Source organism: Meriones unguiculatus, chromosome 6 (assembly GCF_030254825.1).
Source record: "Meriones unguiculatus strain TT.TT164.6M chromosome 6, Bangor_MerUng_6.1, whole genome shotgun sequence".
NCBI classification, from domain to species: Eukaryota; Metazoa; Chordata; class Mammalia; order Rodentia; family Muridae; genus Meriones; species Meriones unguiculatus.
In genome coordinates, this window is record NC_083354.1 from 21,370,725 (window position 1) to 21,388,985 (window position 18,261).

Sequence of the window (18,261 nt, forward strand, 5' to 3'; positions counted from 1 at the left end):
ATCTGGGTTCTGTATCTTTGTTTACAATTGATGTGGCCTGTTTTCTTTTTCTTTCTCCTGATCTGCTGGCTATAAAATCATCTTGTTGAATTTTAAAAGTTCTTCATGTCTTGTAAATAGCTTATCAAGTATGTGATTTGCAAATATTTTTTTCTACAAACATGTGCTTTGGACTTTATCCGCAGAGCCCCCTTGAGCCTGGATTGAAGGTGCATTGCTTCAGAGATGACTGTGTGTGCTTCTGCTCATTATCTGAGATGCTGCTATGATCTGAGATGATACCCTAACCAGACTACAGGAAGAGGGAGGAGCATAGAACTCTCCTCCCTGTTCTGGCAAATGAGGAAACCGTATGCTCTCTGTACTCCAAGCCCACAACTTTATGATGTATTTGTTAGAGAGAGAAAAGGGGACAGCATATGTGTTAGTTCAGGAAAAGAGCTGATACAAAATTAGACTTCAGAAATGGGCTTTCTTAGGAAAGAGGTTCTTAGGACTATGGGAGTAATGATCAGGTCTTAAGGTGGGAAGACATTTAAAAAAAAGACCATGTATCATATCAGAGCCAACATGGCAGGATCTTAATGAAACTTAAAAGCTTCATTAAGAGGGACAGCCTAGCTGGGCTTAGTGGCACACACCTTTAATCCCAGAACTGGAGAGGCAGAAGCAGGAAGATCTCTGTGAGTTCAAGGCTAACCTAGACTACTATAGAAGTTCCAGGATACCCAGATCTATTCAGAGAGGCCTTGTCTTCACCACCCCATCCCAAAAATAGAAGTAGAGGAAAAGGAGGAGGGGGAGGAGGAGGAGGAGGAGGAGGAGGAGGAGGAGGAGGAGGAGAAGAAGAAGAAGGAGAAGGAGAAGAAGGAGGAGAAGGAGGAGAAGAAGAAGAGCCTAATGGTAGAGATAGTAGCTAAAAAAATACAGCAGACCATGACTTCCTAACTCTTCTCAGAGGGAGCTGCTGGCAGCTTATGGCTTCATTTCATCAGGCTGTAAAATCTGATCAGCTTAGAGTGCACAGCATTGGCCCTAACATGCCTGTGATCTAACGCTAGCAGGCTGGACGATGCAGCTTTTCACTTGGTGACTATGTGCAAAGAATGAAGCCATACATATATAATGGTCTATCTTTAAACTCAGGTCTGCATGACTCCAGAGACAAAACTTCTTCAGGGAGAAGCCAACTGGATGTTTTAACAGATTCCTATGAAGTGTCAAACCCCCCAGCAGTAAGTGGAAGAGCCCTACTTGTACCCGGATCTTCTCAACATGTCCTCTTCTTGCCAGACTCATTCTAGGAGTACTCACCTGGTGATCTGGGTAGATTCAGTTCATTCTATGATCTTCCAGGGGCCTTAAAGCCATTATTCCAAACTTCATCCCCTCCTCTCTTTCCAGAGAACTGGCTCAAAATCCAGCCTTTCCCCAGCCTGCTTAGTGATCTCCAGTGACCTCTGGAGATGGTCTGGCCGAGACAACACTTGGAGGCTAGTGCCCTGAAGGAATGCTCACTGTGGTGGCCAGTCAGGAAATGCCATTGGCCTCAAGGCAGCACATAGCAGTGTATGTGTGTTAAATGAGAGGCTGCCTGGGAAGGAAAACTATTGCTGCTTTTTTTTTTTCTTTGAAGACTTTTCAAGGTTGGGAGAAGTATCTAGCACTTTCAAAGGCAGGTTGGTTTAACTCCACTTTAACTCTGGTCTGTGTTGTGGGTAGTGATTGTCCCCCTGAGAAAAATGACAAGTTCCATTCAGCGATAAGCACTGAATGGTCAAAGGCTGGATCCAGGTGGCGTCAGCATCACTGAGAAAATGAAACTGCTTCTTACTGGGAATCACTTGTTCTCTATACAAAAGAGACACGGGGGCCTTTGTTGCCCTCCTTATTAGGCTGTACGCACATGCCTGTCATTAGAGGCTGTAAGGAACTTTACTTACCTCTGTGAGGAGTCTTCGAGCATGCAGCATCCTAAACTCACCCCTCTAAGCCAGTAGACAAACATGGGGAGGGCACTGTTGTGCAGGTGATAGAAACATCAGAGAATTAGAGGACCTCGCTCAATTGCACACATACTTATTTGGTGCCTACCCTGTGGTAGGCACTATTTCACATGCGGAGATGAATGGTGAGCAGTACCATTTCTTGCAGGGCAACAGGGGACAGAGACAGTCATGCCAACAAGCCATCACAGCGCGGGAACCACTGTACTAAGATCTGCTAACATTCTCAGAACTTAGCTGCTGTGGAGAGACCAAAGAATGAAAACAGCCCTTCCCCGGAGATCTGAGCCACCGCTGAAAACAAGAAGACAGGAAGAACCAGACCCAGAGAGTAGCATGAGAAAGGAGGAGAGTCTGGGGAGGAGGTTCAGTGTGTGGAGCACAAAAAAAGAGCACTAGACTTCTGATCCCTAGAATCCCTGTATATACCAATGTCTTAGTTAGCAAGTCCATTGGTTGATGAAACACCATTTCCAAAAGCAACTTAAAGAGGAAAAAAGTTTATTTTAGCTCACAGTGGTAGTCTAACATGAAAGGAAATCAGAGCAGGAACCTGGAGGCAGGAGCTGAAGCAGAGGCCATGGAGGAATGCTGCTTACTGACTTGCTCCCCATGGCTTACTTAGCTTATTTTCTTATACACCCCAGGACCACCTACTCAGGGATGGCACCACCCACCATGGAATGGGGCCTCCCACACCAATCAATGAGAAAATGTTCCACAGGCTTGCCTATAGGTCAGTCTTCTGGAAACATCTTCTCAATTGTAGTTTCCTCTTCTCTTACAACTCTAGGTCAAGTTGGCAAAATACACACACACACACACACACACACACACACACACTCCACCAACCAACATGGCCAGGTAGATGTGGCTGCCTGTAATAGCAGCCTCAGAAGGCAGAGATGAGGTATTCCCATAGCAAGCCTAGCCATATTGGCCATCCCTGTATTTGCTTGTAAGACCCTACCTCAGTGAAGGTATCAGATACTTCTTGGTTGCTGTGAGAAAGATACTCTGACCAAAGCAGCTTCCGAAAGAAGGGTTTGTTGTGGATAGTCATTTCTAGGGTTAGAACCCATCAGAATGGGGAAGGCATGACAGTAGGCAGCAAGAGCAGGAAGCTGGCTGGTCACACCTTATCCACACACAGGAAGCAGAGAGAGCAGGCTGCTGGGCCAGGCCATAGACCCTCAAAGCCAGTCCCCTGAGGCACACTTCCTCTAGCAAGGCTCTCCATCCCAAACGTCTCATAATCTCCCCAAACAGTGATACCAACCGGAGCCCAAGTACTCAGCTATGTGAGCATAAGGGGACTTTTCTCAAACCACAATACAAAGGATGGGACAAGACAACTAACGATTCTGGCCCTATCAATGAGCCCTGGGTTTCACCCAGAGACCCTGACTCAATAAACAAGGTGAAAGAGCTGTTGATGATGATTCCAGGTATCAGTCTCAGGCCTCCATACACACACGACAACACGTACGCCCATACACATGCATGCACATCTCACACCTACACACTGAAAAAGAAGAAAAAGGAAAAATGATAAGAACATCCTCAAAGTTGTTGGCACATGGTCAGGATTCCATGTGCGCAGCTTCAGGAATGGACAGAAGGGGCTGGGCAATGCATTTGGGAAAAAGGTTGGCAAGCTTCTTGGCTTTCTACACACCTGTTGTTGGCCTTTACCTGCCCAGCTCCAACACTGGAGGCTGACCTCTGTGGCCTGTGGCTTACGGGTTACCAGGCTGTAAGGTTCTCCCAACAGAAGCTATCAACAGAAGCTCAAGTGGAGCAAAGGGAGGGAGACTCCATATTTACTCCTGGTGTGCCAGGCTGCCTCCATGTCCGCCCCCGTGTGCTGACAGTGGCCTTCTGCCTTTCTCTCTACTTTCCTTAAGCTATGGGTAGAGTTGCTTCTGAAGGTTCCAGGTGGAGTGGCAAGATGAAGCAGCCCAAAGGAAGATTAGAAAGAAGATCAGCTTGCTAGGATAAAAAAAAAAAAAAAAATCACGCAGGAGCCAAACCTCTGGCCATGTCTCTGAGCTATTTTCCCGACTGGTTTGACTCACTGTAGATGTGAGCAGTACTGTTCCACAGACTGGACGGTGTGAAGAAAAGAAGAAAGCAGTCTGAATACCAGCACTTCCCCCTCTCCCTGCTTCTGGACTGTGGATACACTAGGACCAGCCTCAGCACCACGATGGGCCTTCTCCACCATGATGAACTCCTTTTGAACTTGTTTTTGTCAGGTGTTCTAATTACATTTCTGTGGCTGTGATAAAATAGACCAACCAGAAGCAACTTGGGGAGAAAGGGTGTGTCTGCCTTACCCTTCCAGGTCACAGTCCTACATCTAGGAAAGTCAGGCCAGAACTCAAGCAGAAACCAGGGAGAAATGTTACTTACTGGCTCCCTGGCTTGTCCTCTGCGAGCTCCCTTATACAGCCCAGCCCCACCAACCTAGGGATGGTGCCACCCACGGTGGAAAGAACCCTCCTGTGCCAATCATCAGTCAAGACAGTTCCTCACAGAATGACCTTAAGCGAATCTGATGGGACCAATTTTTCTATGGGGGTGTCCTCTTTCCAGGTTGTGCCAAGTTGACACAAGCAGGATATCACGTAGCTTGTCACAGTCACAGGAAAAGAAACTGATACATCGTCTCTCTGAAATTCCTGGAAAAGGCAAAGCTATAGAGACAAAGGGCAGATTAGTTGCTGCCTTGGGCTGACGAGTAACACCATGCAATTATGCTCACTGAGACAGAGCCCTCCCTGAAATTGCAGCCCCAGGGTTCTTCCCTATGCTCCTCTAACTCCTTCAGTTCTGGGCAACATTCGAGAACACAAGGAAGCAGGCAGCACACCCAGACTCTGCCACTAGGCACCTCTTTGGGTTTGGACAAAAGACTAACTCTCCCTAGCTAGGCTGTCAGCTTTACATACAGAGGGACTGGACAAAATTGCCTCAACAAGTTCCGGGGCCGTGAAGATGTCTCACTTGCCTCACAAGAACCTGAGTTCCATGACCTTTAAAAAGCCAAGAGTCATGGCACCCATTGGCAACTTCAGCTCTGGGAAGTCAAAGACAATCTATTCCCAGGGTTCACTGGCTAGCCAGTCTAGCCTACTTGGTGAATTCCAGGCTAGAGGAAGACCCTGTCTCAAAAACACAAAAAACAAGTGGACAGCAGCTGAGAAACAACACCCAGAGTTGACCTCTGGCCCTCACACACCCTAGTACATACATATATGCACATAAAGAAACACACACATTCATACTCACAAACAGGCATACACAAAAGAAAGATACAAGAAAATCAAGCTCTTCTGGCCTGGCTTGTTAGTTCTGAGCATCTCAGGGCCAGGCTTCCTGCTGGCCACAGTAGAAGAGGAAGCTTCCTCAGCTTCTCAGCTCCCCAGTTCCTTTCTCTGTCTCCATCTCCCCTACACACACACACACACACACACACACACACACACACACACACACAGCTGAGTCAGATGGAGGACTCCTCACATTTCTCTGTCACTGGCCGATTCCTTCTACTTTCTCAATACTCAGTCCCAGCCCGTGAGACTCAGAACTGCTGCTGGCATGAGCTCTTTCGGTTAGCTGAGTCACCGAGTCAGGAAACAAGCTAAGAGCTAGCCTTCTGTCTGATGGGAGTGGCTGAAGTCATCCAGCACCCTGGGATCACTGAAAGCCTCAGTCATGCTATCACCCATGGGAGCCCAGAGTCCTGCTCTTACCTAAAGAAAGGCGGCCAACCATTCTAGGAGGGATGTGCCAAAGGCACTAGCCTGACCACCCATGCCTCTGGCCTGTCCTGGTGGCAACACATCCAGGACTGTCCCCATCATCACAGTCGCTATGCTGGTCCAGGACAGAAGCTCCCTGTACCGGCTCTGACTTGTGGAGCTGTCCGTGAGCCCCCAAGTCTTTCTTATTTGATCCACCAAGCGCTTTGCACCCTCCAGTGAGGACCACCTGTTCGTGGACACACACCAGTGACTGGCAGGGTACTGCCTGTTGGCTTCTTTACCTTTAAGCATCTCCCCCGCCTAAAGGGTGTTTCATCTCTCCGGTCATGTCCAACCCAGAGTCTCAGCCTTTGTCCCCCTCTCACCCACGCTGTCAAACCCTCTCCGTGCCTTGGTTTCCTCTGGCCCCTCCTGCCCTAGCTACACCCGCAGCTCCCCTTCAACCATAGGAAGCATCTGTAGAAATGTCCCCCATATGGTGCCTTCATGGCCTGTGGGAAACCCCGAGGATTCCCGGTGATTGGGGTAAGAACTTTGCCTCTTATTCAAGGAATTTAAATAAAAGCCCACAGAGATTTGTAAACTACCAAGAAAAGTTTATTTAAAAAAAAAAAATTAGACTATACTCCAAGGGATCAGCTGGACACATGAGTGAACACAGATGCTCAAGGACCCCAATTATTGCTTTAGTGGGGTTCCAGAAGAAGGGCTGTTACTAAGGAAAATAGTTTTGGGCAGTTCTTCATTTTTACTAGTGGATTATATCATATATTTTTGTACTTCTCGAGTTCCTTCCCGTAATGCACCTGACTGAACTCATATGCATGCCCAATCGTGCATAGTTAAGAAATGGTAAATAGAAAATTCTCCGTAAAAGCTCATTTGAGGACAGACAGCTTTGTCTTATTGCATGTCCACCCGAGACTGGTTCAAGTTTGATCGATTCCTTATCTTTCATAGTGAATATAAACAGAATACAGTGAACAGAGTCTAAGATTAATGGCTGTCAAGGGGAGGGGAAGCTTATCTGATTGTGGAGAGGTGTGTGCCTGCTGTTCCATGCAGCTGAGGGTCTGAGGCTACAAGGTGCGTTTGTTCAGAGTGAAAGGTTAAGTGTGTGCACACGAGGGCGAGGTTCTCAGGCTGCCAAGCGCATTCACTGAAGAGGAGGGCGTACATAGCCCAAACCAAGCAGAACCCCAGGTCACTGAACTATTTATTCTCTATGCTTGTCTGCCTCCCAAGGAGCTCTTAAACCTGAGAGGTTTAGTGTGATGGGGTGGGAAAGAGAGGCCTTTAAGGCATGAGAGGGAAACATTGCAAATCAGGCTGTGGACAAAAGTTGTTCTTTCTCTCACGTGAGTGTCCCCTACTGTTTCTGTACTTAAAATTTGTTTGTTTGTTTTATGTATATATGTATGGCTGAGTGTATGTGGGTCCACAGAGGCCAGAAGAGGACATCAGATCCCCTGGAATTGGAGTTACAGACAGCTGTGAGCCTCCATGTGGGAATCAAACCCAGGCCCCCTGCAAGGACAACCAGTGCTCTTAACCACTGAACCATCTTTCCAGGCCCTCTCTGTTGCCCTCCTCTTGCCCGGGCCTCCCAGGTACTGGGATTATAGGCATGCCTCACTGTATCTGGCTTCTCCACATCTTCCTCCACCCCCCCTTCCTCTGAGGGAATTTGGGAAGGCCCAGCACAGAGCTATCAGAGCAGTCTGAAGCAAGAGAAGAAGCAGCGAGTGGCTTTCCTGACAGAATACACGTGAAACCTCTGTGGCTTTTCAGACTTGGAGCGTTTTAAAAGCAGAAATCCTCTAGGAGGCAAGAGGCGAAACCAGAGACGGAATGAATCACCCTGGTCACCTGTAAAATAGATGAGGAGGCTGAGCTCTGGGCAAGCCCCAGTCAGTCATTTGCTTGGACACGGCAGTCACAGCTGCACAGAGTGATAGCTGGTAAATGGATCGCCTGCTGGCAGCCTCACTTTGGAATGTTTACAAGGAAAAGAAGCCAGGGAGGAGGACTGTGATAACAGCCTACTCTGTCATGGGGACCAAAAGTCTGACGGGAAGAAACGGGGCACACAGGGGGCTGATTCTACTACAGAGAGAAATGGGGTACAAAACTGCATTTCCTTCTCTACAATGACAATCCCATCCTCCTGTCTGCTGGTGAGACCTTCTCTCTACTGAAGAGAGAGAACTGAAGAGCTGGGAGAACCCTGCTGCCCTCCAGGCTTTGGCAAGGAAGGGCACAAGGCCCTTGGATGCTGAGGATGGTCATGAGTTTGCTCTCAAATTCTGCTAAGGCTTGCCAGCACTGGGGCCACAGAAACACCGGGTGGGGATTGGGGGGCCCTTCTTCTGGTTGTCATGCTGATGAGGCACTCTGGGTGAAAGGGGATCTACCCCAGCAGAGCCTGAGCTGGGCTTGGAGAAGCTTCCATGAACACCTAGCTGAGCAAAGGGCAAGCGCTGCAAAGGAGCCCCAACCACACCACCAGTGGCCTGCGCTGGCCCCACCTTCATACCTTGTTGGTCTCATCTGTTCAGTTCCCCACCCTGAGGAAGGCCTCAGAGGAGCCCACACCAGGGGTGTCATAGTGCCCTACAGGAAACACTGAGCAAGGCATCAGGACCACTGGGTACTTGATTTTGATGTCTAGGTCCTCAGCAACAACAGTTCGGTCAGAATCCTCTTGTGGGGAGGCTGTGGGCATCACTGTCTGTCACAGGTGATGTGGGAGAGGGATGCAGAAGGTGAGGTTCCCTGCCTCCTAGACATTACAGGTGCGAAAGCTGTGGGCCCAGGAGATGGAGAAAACAGACGTGGAAGGACAGGCACAGAAGTCTCTGGGGCTGAGCTGAGTTCTGAAGGCTGAATAGAAGAAAGCTAGACTAAAGAGAGAGGGGTGTCCTTCTTGCAGAAGGGACAGTGGCAGGGAAGTCACACATGGGGCAAGTGGAGTGTTGAGGAGACACGGATGGCAGAACCCAGGAGTCTAGGGTTATAGATGGGAGAAAGATGTAAAGGTCCCAAGGTCAAAGGAGTCGAAACCTTTGCCTTGACAGTGCTTTGGAAATGAGGCTCAGAGCGCACAGCAACCCTGCTCAACACTCTGCAGAAAGCACCATTTCCCTTTACACTCACAGCCAAGTCAGGCCAACCCAGCCTGGCTTCCAGGCACTGCCCCTCACCTCCTTCCTGGGCACACTCCACAAACTGCTCCAACCCTCTCCTGCCCCTAGACCTTTGCGCTGTCTGTCCCCTCTACCCCAAATGCTCTTTTCTCCAGTGCCTACAAATCTCCCATTTCTGCGCTTTTATAATCTTGCCAAAATGCTATGTCTTGATGAAACTGGTCCTAACCATCCTTTCCAAAACTGCCAGCAAGATGGCTCAGTGGAAGTGGATAAAGGTGAATTGCCACCGAGCCTGATGAGCTGAGTTTGATACCCAAACCCACATGGAAGAACAAAAACAATATCCACAAATTGTCCTCTGACCTTCACATGCATGCTCTGGCATGCATATACATGCAAATGCACACACACACACACACACACACACCAGTAAATAAGTGTAAACAGTTTTTAAATCGTAACACCTTTCTTCACTCATTCCACACTCTCAGATCTCCTTCCCATATGCAATTCTTTTCTTCAGGACACGTAGCATTTAAAAGTATCTTTATATTCAGCCCCATTAGAATATAAAGTCCATCAGGACAGGCATTTTTAATATATTTTATTACTTCTTTGAGAATGCCATGTGATGTATTTTGATCATCTTCACCTTCTGTTCTCCCCCGCAACTCCTTCAGATCCATCCTACACTTCCCCACCCCTTTCTAACTTCATCCCCCACTTTTATTTTGGTAATAACCTACCAAGTCCAATTTATACTCATGATATGAGGCCATGCACTGCAGTGTGGTTGCTCTACCAAGGAGGTCACATTAAAAACAAAACAAAACGAAACAAACAACAACAAAACAAAACCCTGACTCTCCCTGCAGAGCCAACAACTCTCAATAACAACTCAGTTAAGGGTGGGGTCTTCTAAACCCCTTCTCCATGCTAGGATGTTGGTCGGCTTGGTCCTGTACAGGCAGTATGCAAACAACCACAAGCTCTGTGACTTCATGAGTCCGGAAGACACTCTTTCGTTCCCCCAACCCCTGGCTCTTACAATCTTTCTACCCTCTCCTCTAAGATAGCTGTAGGAATTGTGTATCAACAACAAAAACCATAGTGGCACAAGCTGGGTTAGGGGATCAGCAGTTAAAGCACTTGCTGTGAAAGTGAGAGGATTGGAGTTTGGATCCCCAGAACCCACATTCATGCCAGGTGAATACGGTATCCCTCCTGTCATTCTAGCCTCAAAGAGTAAGGCACAGAGGGATGGAGAGACTACTCATAGATGGCTCAGGGATTAAGAACACTGGATGCTCTTCCAGGGGACCTAGGTTAAATTCCCAGCAACCATGTAGTAGCTCACAACTGTCTGTCACTCTAGTTCCTGGGGCTCTGACCTCCTCTTTTGACCTGCACAAGCACTGCATGCACCTGGTACATAGACATACATGCAGGTAAAACACCCATACACATAAAACAAAACAAAAAACAGAAAATCCCTCATAAATGTGCAAGGGACTAATTCCAAAGAAGCCCCTGTATAAATAGGAAGACCAGTTAGGGCCATCCAGGTGAGAGATGTTGAGTGAGCCAAGATGGATGAAAGAGAGAAGACAGTTTCACACCTCTGTAGGACTCCAAGCACAATGTGGTATGCTCTACAAGAAGCCAGGGGTGGCTGTAGGCCTCTGCCTTGGATGTTAAGGGAGAGCAGGCACTAAACTCCAAACAGGACATAGCTGTGTGTGTATCAGGGAACTATGATTTTTCTTAAGAGGTTGTGTGTGTATGTGTGTGTGTGTGTGTGTGTGTGTGTATGTGTGTTTGTACTCAAAATGACCACTGTTCACAAACCTAGAAGGCCATACAGCATACTGTGGCCAGACAGTAATGCCTGTGATAGGGCAAAGAGACCACCAATATTCCAGTGACAGGCAGTGGGAGAGAAGGACCCCAGAAAAGTGGATGCAGAGAGCCTAGGAGAGTCTAGGATAATGAAAGCTGAAAAAAGAGACTGTCAGAGAAGGAAGATGGCCAGAGAAGACATACACACACACACACACACACACACACACAAATCTCAAGACCAAAAGGGAAGAGGCTAAAGACCAAGCTGCATTTGGTAGACTCCCCCATTGGGTAGGTCTCAGCAACAGTGCCCCCAAGGGCTGTACAGCCTCAGGGGCATCCAGGCATTGGTAGGTGGGACTCCTGCCTTCCTTCTTCTCACCTGAGTGAGAAGAAAGGACAGGAGTCTCCTGAAGGGTGCTACTGAGGGCTTTCCCTGCAGAATAAGACTGCCTTGTCAGAGGCTGGAGAGATGACTCAGTGGTTAAGAGCACTGGGTTCAATTCCCAGCACCTACATGGCAGCTCACAACTGTCCATCTCCTGTTCCAGGGTATCTGACTCCCTTACACATTCAGGCAAAACACCAGTCTACAGACTGTTAGGACCAATGCACCGATGTGGAGGTTACACGCAGGTTCACAAATCACACCACGAGATTGGTTCCACGTGGGAGGTTTATTAGGGGAAGGGGGTTGCAGAGAGAGGGAGAGAGAAAGGAAGAGTAAGAGAGCGGAAGAGGAAGGAAGAGAGAGAGAGGGGAGGGCTCCAGTTCTCTTATAGGGTGACCGAGGGCATGTGCAGGTAGTTCCAGGTGATCAGCAGGTGGTCTGGGTGTCTTCACAAATGCCTGATAACTGGTCTAACTGGGGCTGCCTGTAGAAGTGCCTGCTTACTGATCCCAACACAGACAATGAAAAATAAATGTCTTTTTTTAAAAAGACTGATTTTGTCCACCCATCTCTTCAGCATCTTGTAACTTGCCCACTTTCTCCTCAGAGTCCCAACTGCAATTTCCCCTCAGACCACTGTAACTTCAACTGTCTTGCATTGTGTGTGCTCAGCAACTGGGCTTAGGTATTGTCCTAGATGGATTCTCTGCTGCTATTGTAAAACACTGACCGAAAGCCACCTAGGGAGGGAAGGGTTTATTTGACTTACCCTTCCCAGTCACTGAGGGAAGTCAAAGCAGGAACCATGGAGGACTGCTGTTCGCTCTTCATAGCTTGCTCAGCTTGCTTTCTGTACACCCTAGAACCATCTGCCATGGGCTGATAGCAGCCGCAGTAGGCTAGGCCCTCCTACATCAATCACTAATCAAGAAAATGCCCCTACAGGCTTGCCGATCTAAATAAGGGAATTCCTCAATGGAGCTTTCCTCTTGCCAGATTTGTGAGAAGTTAACAAACAAACCAGCACATGTATGTCACACATTTGGTTTTCTAATCATGTGATTAATGTTAGTTCCTCTCAAACACTAGAGCTATCAGAACTTCAATGGCGAGAGCATTCGAACCTTCCTACAGTATCTTGGCATGAAACAGAAAAGCCATGCCTTGGCAGGCTCATGCCACACCAGCTTGGAAGCTGCCCCGAAGCTGGGTCCTCTTGTGCAGCAGCCCTGGATACAGAGAAGAGCGTATCGGAGACTTACACCCTCAAAAGCTCATAAACTGGTCGGCAAGCACGTAGACACGCAGCTGACTAATGAAAGTGGACCATGAAAAATGCTCAAACACAAGTATAGACGAACCCCTAGGGCATGGTGCCTGAGCTGGGAGACACACTCTCCATCTTCAAAAAGGTCTCAGAGACCCATGTGCATTTTGAAGCCTGCAAAGCCAAACCACCCCTCCCCCTCTCTCTCTGCTTGCCACCATGCCCCCTCCAGAGCCCTTTCCCCTCACTGCTCCTTTGTACTGCTTCGAGGTTCATTGTCCTCTTCTTTTCCGCCTCCCTGGGGAATATCGCTTCAGTGACCACACGCTGCTACCTACTCCTCTAGGACTCCACAGCCCACTGAAGCAGCCCTGAGCTCTTCTCCAAATGCCCAGCTCACAGTCCCAGATCCCTGTGTGATAACTTCCGAAGCTCTTCAGATTCCACCAGCCCGTGTACAGTCCACCCTCCCCCCTCCAGCTCTCCAGCTGTATTCCCCTAGGTCACCAAGACACCCGGCCAGGGACTCCTCCCTCTCACCGTTTACTCTCAGCTTCTCGATCCATTCTGTAAGTATTTCCTGAAAGACATCGTAAACAATTGGAAGGGGATTTCATTTTAACTTATACTACACGGAATATGAGGGGGTATGTTCCAAAAGATCACGAAGAAGCCACACCAAAGAGAGAGAAACTAGCTGAAGACCACCACCCAGATGGTGCAATTGGTGAAGAAGAAAGAGCAGGACACTCTGAGAGGTGGGATGTGAAATTTGGGATGAGAAGAGATGGAGTGACCTTAGCGGGTAGAAGAATGGAGTCCCTATATCTGCTCAAATGAGTGCTGGGGGGGGGGGCAGGTGTGGAGGAAGGCTTGTTATAGGAACGTGGTGGCGGTGCATGTGAACTTTGACATGTCTATCCAGCATACCTAGGTCTTGCTAAACTGCACCCCCTAACTTCCAAACACTCTTCCCTGTCGCTGGAATAGTGTGCTCCCCTCTGCCAGCTGTCCTGTGCTCCAGCCTTAATTGGCAGAACAGAAAGAAAAGGGTAGTAAGCGTGTGGAACATTTTTTCCCCATTACTGTAGCCCCAAGAAAGCAGGGTGGCTCCCGTTTCCACCCCAAGCAGCGCTCAGTGCTCAAGGGCTGAACCGAGGAGGACAGAAGAGAGGAAGGGTGTAAGGAAGGGGAGGGGAGGGGAAGGAAGGGTAAAAACAGGAAAGAAGGAAGAGGAAGAAAGGAAGGAAGGAAGGAAGGAAGGAAGGAAGGAAGGAAGGAAGGAAGGAAGGGAGGGAGGAAGGGAGGAAGATTCCTGCTCTCATGTGCAGGGTGGGGTTGTAAACTCAGGGAGGTGGGATAGCCTGCCCACAGACACAGAGATTGCCCATGGCAAACCCAGCTTGAAGCTGCCAAATTCTGAAGTCTATCCCCCCATCATGTGACACGCTCACTTCAACGCACTTCAGGAAAATGGGAACCCTGACCCTGGCTTGAAAGGGTCTTGACTTCTGTGTAACAAAATACAGAGCAAGAAGCTTGAGCACAAGTGTAGTTAGATTGGTTTCAATAGTCCATACTTAGTTACTCTGTAAGATATCCATCTAGGACAAAAAGTAAGTGTGCATAAAGAAACATATTATGTTGAATAAAATAGTATCCATCCATCCATCCATTCATTTTGCAGTACTGAGAATTGAACACAGGACCCAAGGCATGCTAGGCAAACACTGTACCATGAGCCAAACACTGTACCTCTGTACCTCTGTCCTTTTTCTAATTTTCCATTTTCTGATAGGGTCTCCCTGAGTTCCCAAGCTGGCCTTGAGCTCTCCCTGTGGTCCAGGCTTGCCTTGAGCTTGCAATCCTACTGCTTTGGCCTCCAGAGTAGGTGGGATTACAGGCCTATGCCACAGGTCCTGACTCCAGATAACTGATCTTATTTTGAATCTGAAAGTCTGAGATTGATGCTCATCCTTCTCCCTGTGCTAAGGGAGAGAAGCCAAATCCCAAAGCAATGCTAGCAACAGGGGATGAACTAGGCAAATGTCTCACTAGACAGGTGTGCTCCTGTTCTGGTCTCTGAGCTCCTTCTGTGACATTTGTTTAGTGTTTAGAAGGGTGATTTTTCTTACAGAAGCAATGCAAAGCGGTGTCTGCCCTGTGGCCCCTCTGGGCTCTGTTGCCACCCTCTGTCCACCCTTCCCAGATCCTAGGAGCTAGTTGTACAGAGTAATTCTTGTTGGAGAAGCAGGAGATGGGGAAAATGTCATATTCAGGGAATTAAATTGCCATATGGTCTATTACTTTCATTAAAAAGAATTTATGGAGCTAGGAAGATGGCTCGGTCAGTATAGCCTTGCCAGGCAAGCATGAGGGCCGTTGTGCAATCTCCAGAGTCGAGGATTGGGGGGGGGGGAAGCTGTCAATGGTGGAACACACTTGTAATTCCAGTGCTGGAGAGGTGGAGACAGGTGGCTACCGGAACTAGACCAGTCTACTTGGTGGCAGTGCCAGACCCTGACTCAAGCAATAGGGAACAGTACCTGAGGAGGGAACCCAAGGTTGATCTCTGGCCTGGCCTGTATGTGTGTATATGTGCGCATGTGCATATACAAGTGCGTGCACACACACACACACACACACATTTATCACTCTGAGTATCATTTGGACACTTGGCACTCGCCAGGCCCAGGACAGGTATTTTTATAAGTTTAAATCTTTAAAACTTTGCTTCCATGAGCTATGGGAGACAGGAGCTTGGCAAATGGGTGAGTTACCCAAACATACATCAGAAAGCCCATACGCAGCCCTAAGCCCCACTTGGTGGGGCTGGACTGAGGAAATGAACCCCAGCACCTCATGAGCGTGTCTCTTGTCAGGACAGCTGCACCTGATGGGTGCGACGCACAGAGGCCTGAAGAGCCCTGTGGGCTTAGAGGTAAGCATGGAAGGTGTGCAAACCTCAGGGCCCCTGAGTGAAGGGAGGAAGGGGCTGCTCCTCATGGTGCTCTCTGACAACACAAGATTAGAACCATAGCTGGGTGGTGGCGGCACATACCTTTAATCTCAGAACTGAGGCAGAGACAGGTAGATCTTCGAGTTCAAGGCCACTCAGCCTACAGAGTGAGCTCCAGGACAGCCAGGGCTACACAGAGAAATCCTGCCTCAAAAAAAAAAAAAAAATCAGAATCATGTTGACCAGCAGGGGAATAAATGAACAAATCACAATTCATTCACATAAAGGAATAGCATGTAACAGACAAAAATGAATTATATCTAGCACAGACCAAATAATCTATATACATAGTGCTGAATTTAAACAATTGTAAAATATTTGAAAGCATTTGTGTAAGTTTTAAGGGTACAAAAAATACTGTGAGTTGCTTATTGGGTTCACATGTGCCAGCAAAATTATTAGGCATGAAGTCTACACAAGCAGCATTCCCTGCGGGAGAAAGGAAAGCGTGCAAAACTGGGGGCGCTGAGAGGACGTTATAGTTGTATATGATTTTGTTCACCGTAAAATTAATACGACAAAGGTTAACGCCTTTGTATGTGTTTAAGACCTTTCGTAATTAAATAACCATCGAGTGGTTAACAGCTGTAAAACATCAACTCCATAGTATTGGCCTGTGTGTGTGTGTGTGTGTAATGTATGTGTGTTGTATGTGTTCACATGTGTATGCAAGTAGGAGGTCAGAAGACACCACTCGGTGTCTTCCTCCATCTTACTTTTATTAGGGGGTGGGGGGGCAATGTCTCTCTGTGTAGCCCCGGGCTGTCTTCCCGAGTGCTGGGATTAAGGTATATATCACCATACCAGCTTTCCACCTTACTTTTGAGAGTGTCTCTCCTCAGGCCTGGAGCTTACCAGTTGGCTGGACTGGATGACCGCAGAGCTCTGGGGCTCCTCTCTCCACCTCCCCGCACTGGGGATTCAGAGCTGGGAATCTGAACTCAGGTCATCTCGCTTGTAGAGCAAGTCTTTTATCAACGTCTCCCAGCCATCACCGTAAGTATCCTTTACTGTCACTGCCATCCAGAGTCCCAGGTGACAGGGCTAATCTTGAGAGAGACACTCTTTATGGCAACAGCTGTCTGCCTTACACTCGGAGTTTTGGAAGGATCAGCTAGGACTACTCGAAGCCTTCCAGTTGAGCTTGCTTTCCCCCTCTGTCACAGCCCGAATAACTACCATCATTGGAGATTACAGGAACTATCTGTAGAGGAAGCCATCCAGTACCCAAGTTAATGAAATATCCCAGCAGCTTAACTGACAGGAAGTGCTCACCTCTCCTTTGTCATTTCACACCCAAAACTGAGGGCCCATCTTCTCTGACCTTGGTTTTTTTCAAGACTCTGAGACCTGAAAGGACAAAGAGAAAATGGATGGTCTGGGAGGCCTTGTGCCTTTGGCTGGCTTCATTTTGTGTGTTTCTTTTGTTTCATTTGTAGCCTTCACTAAATTCACTACGTAGACCAGGCTGGCTTTGAACTCATGAGCTCTGCCTGCCTCTGCTTCCCAGTACTAGGATCTTTATGTGTGCCACCATGCTCAGCTGCTTTTTGTTTTCCAAGCTTCAGGTAGCCCGGACTGGTCTTCAGTTCAACATGCAGCGGAAGATGAACTGCATCTGACTTATAGCAAGTGTCTAATCAATCAGTGTGTGTGTGTGTGTGTGTGTGTGTGTGTGTGTGTGTGTGTGTGGTGTTTCACATTCTCTTTGCTCCACAAAATGCTAGGGTTACATGGTGTGAGCCCCACGCCTGGTTTGGTTTTGCTTTAAATAAGGTGCTGGGGTGGAACCCAGCGTGTCATGCATGCTGGGCAAGCATTCTGCTGGAGAGGTTCATTTAAACCCTGGCTCCTGATGCGCGTAACTGAAGCTGTTGCACAGGACTATCCTGGGTCAGGGCACCCCATCTCCACAACTTCAGCTGGACTGGCTCGAAACGCAGTCCCAGCTGGGCGTATTGATGGTTGACCTTCCTTCCCAGAAGGAGAGGTGAGCAGAGTCATAGAACCATCATGTGAGAATCCAGCCACTCCTCCCAACCAGTTCTGCCCAGATTGTATGTGGCCTAGGGGAGGGGCTCAGAGTATACAGCCAAAAGGACTAGGGGAGGAGCCTCCATCTCCGGGACCGTGGGAGGCCATCATCCCTGCTGGGAACAGCCTAGAAGCAGTGCAGCTGCTTGAGAGGACAGCCTCACTCCTGCCCACCCATTGCTTTGTAGTCAACCCCCAGTAAACTCATCGGTTTCCCTGAGTGGACTTAGGTGGAATCACACCTTGGTTTGTCATTCAGACCTTAAGAGTTTTGTAGCAGAGATCATGTTCTTGAATCAGCTCAAGAACTTCCCAGATCTCAACTCGGTGGAGAAAGGCAGCTGCTCAGTCTTGTGACAACACTGGGGTGAGGGATGGGGCAGGAGCAGAGAGTGTGAAGGCAGGATGGAGCGCCCCCTTCTGTGGCTCATGGCCAGACATTTTGCCAAGCACGTAGGGCCCAGGAACAGTCCACACTGATAAAAACATCTCACCCTCTCCCCTTCTCTCTTTATTAATTTTTTTAGGTTTGTGTACAAAGTAATGAGTTTCATCATAGCATAGCAGTACTCTTCATGCACGCACTTAAATTTTAAAAAAGTATTAAAATGTTAAAATGCAACTCCTAGATCCCAAATTAGAAAGCCCAGGAGAGGAAACAAACACAAATGTTTGAGGAAGAGAAAAGGACAGGGAAAATTCTGGAACTCAAGCCATGGTCTATAGGGACTCTACACATCACACATGTTCAGAAACCCCCAAGCCTCAACATCTAAGTTA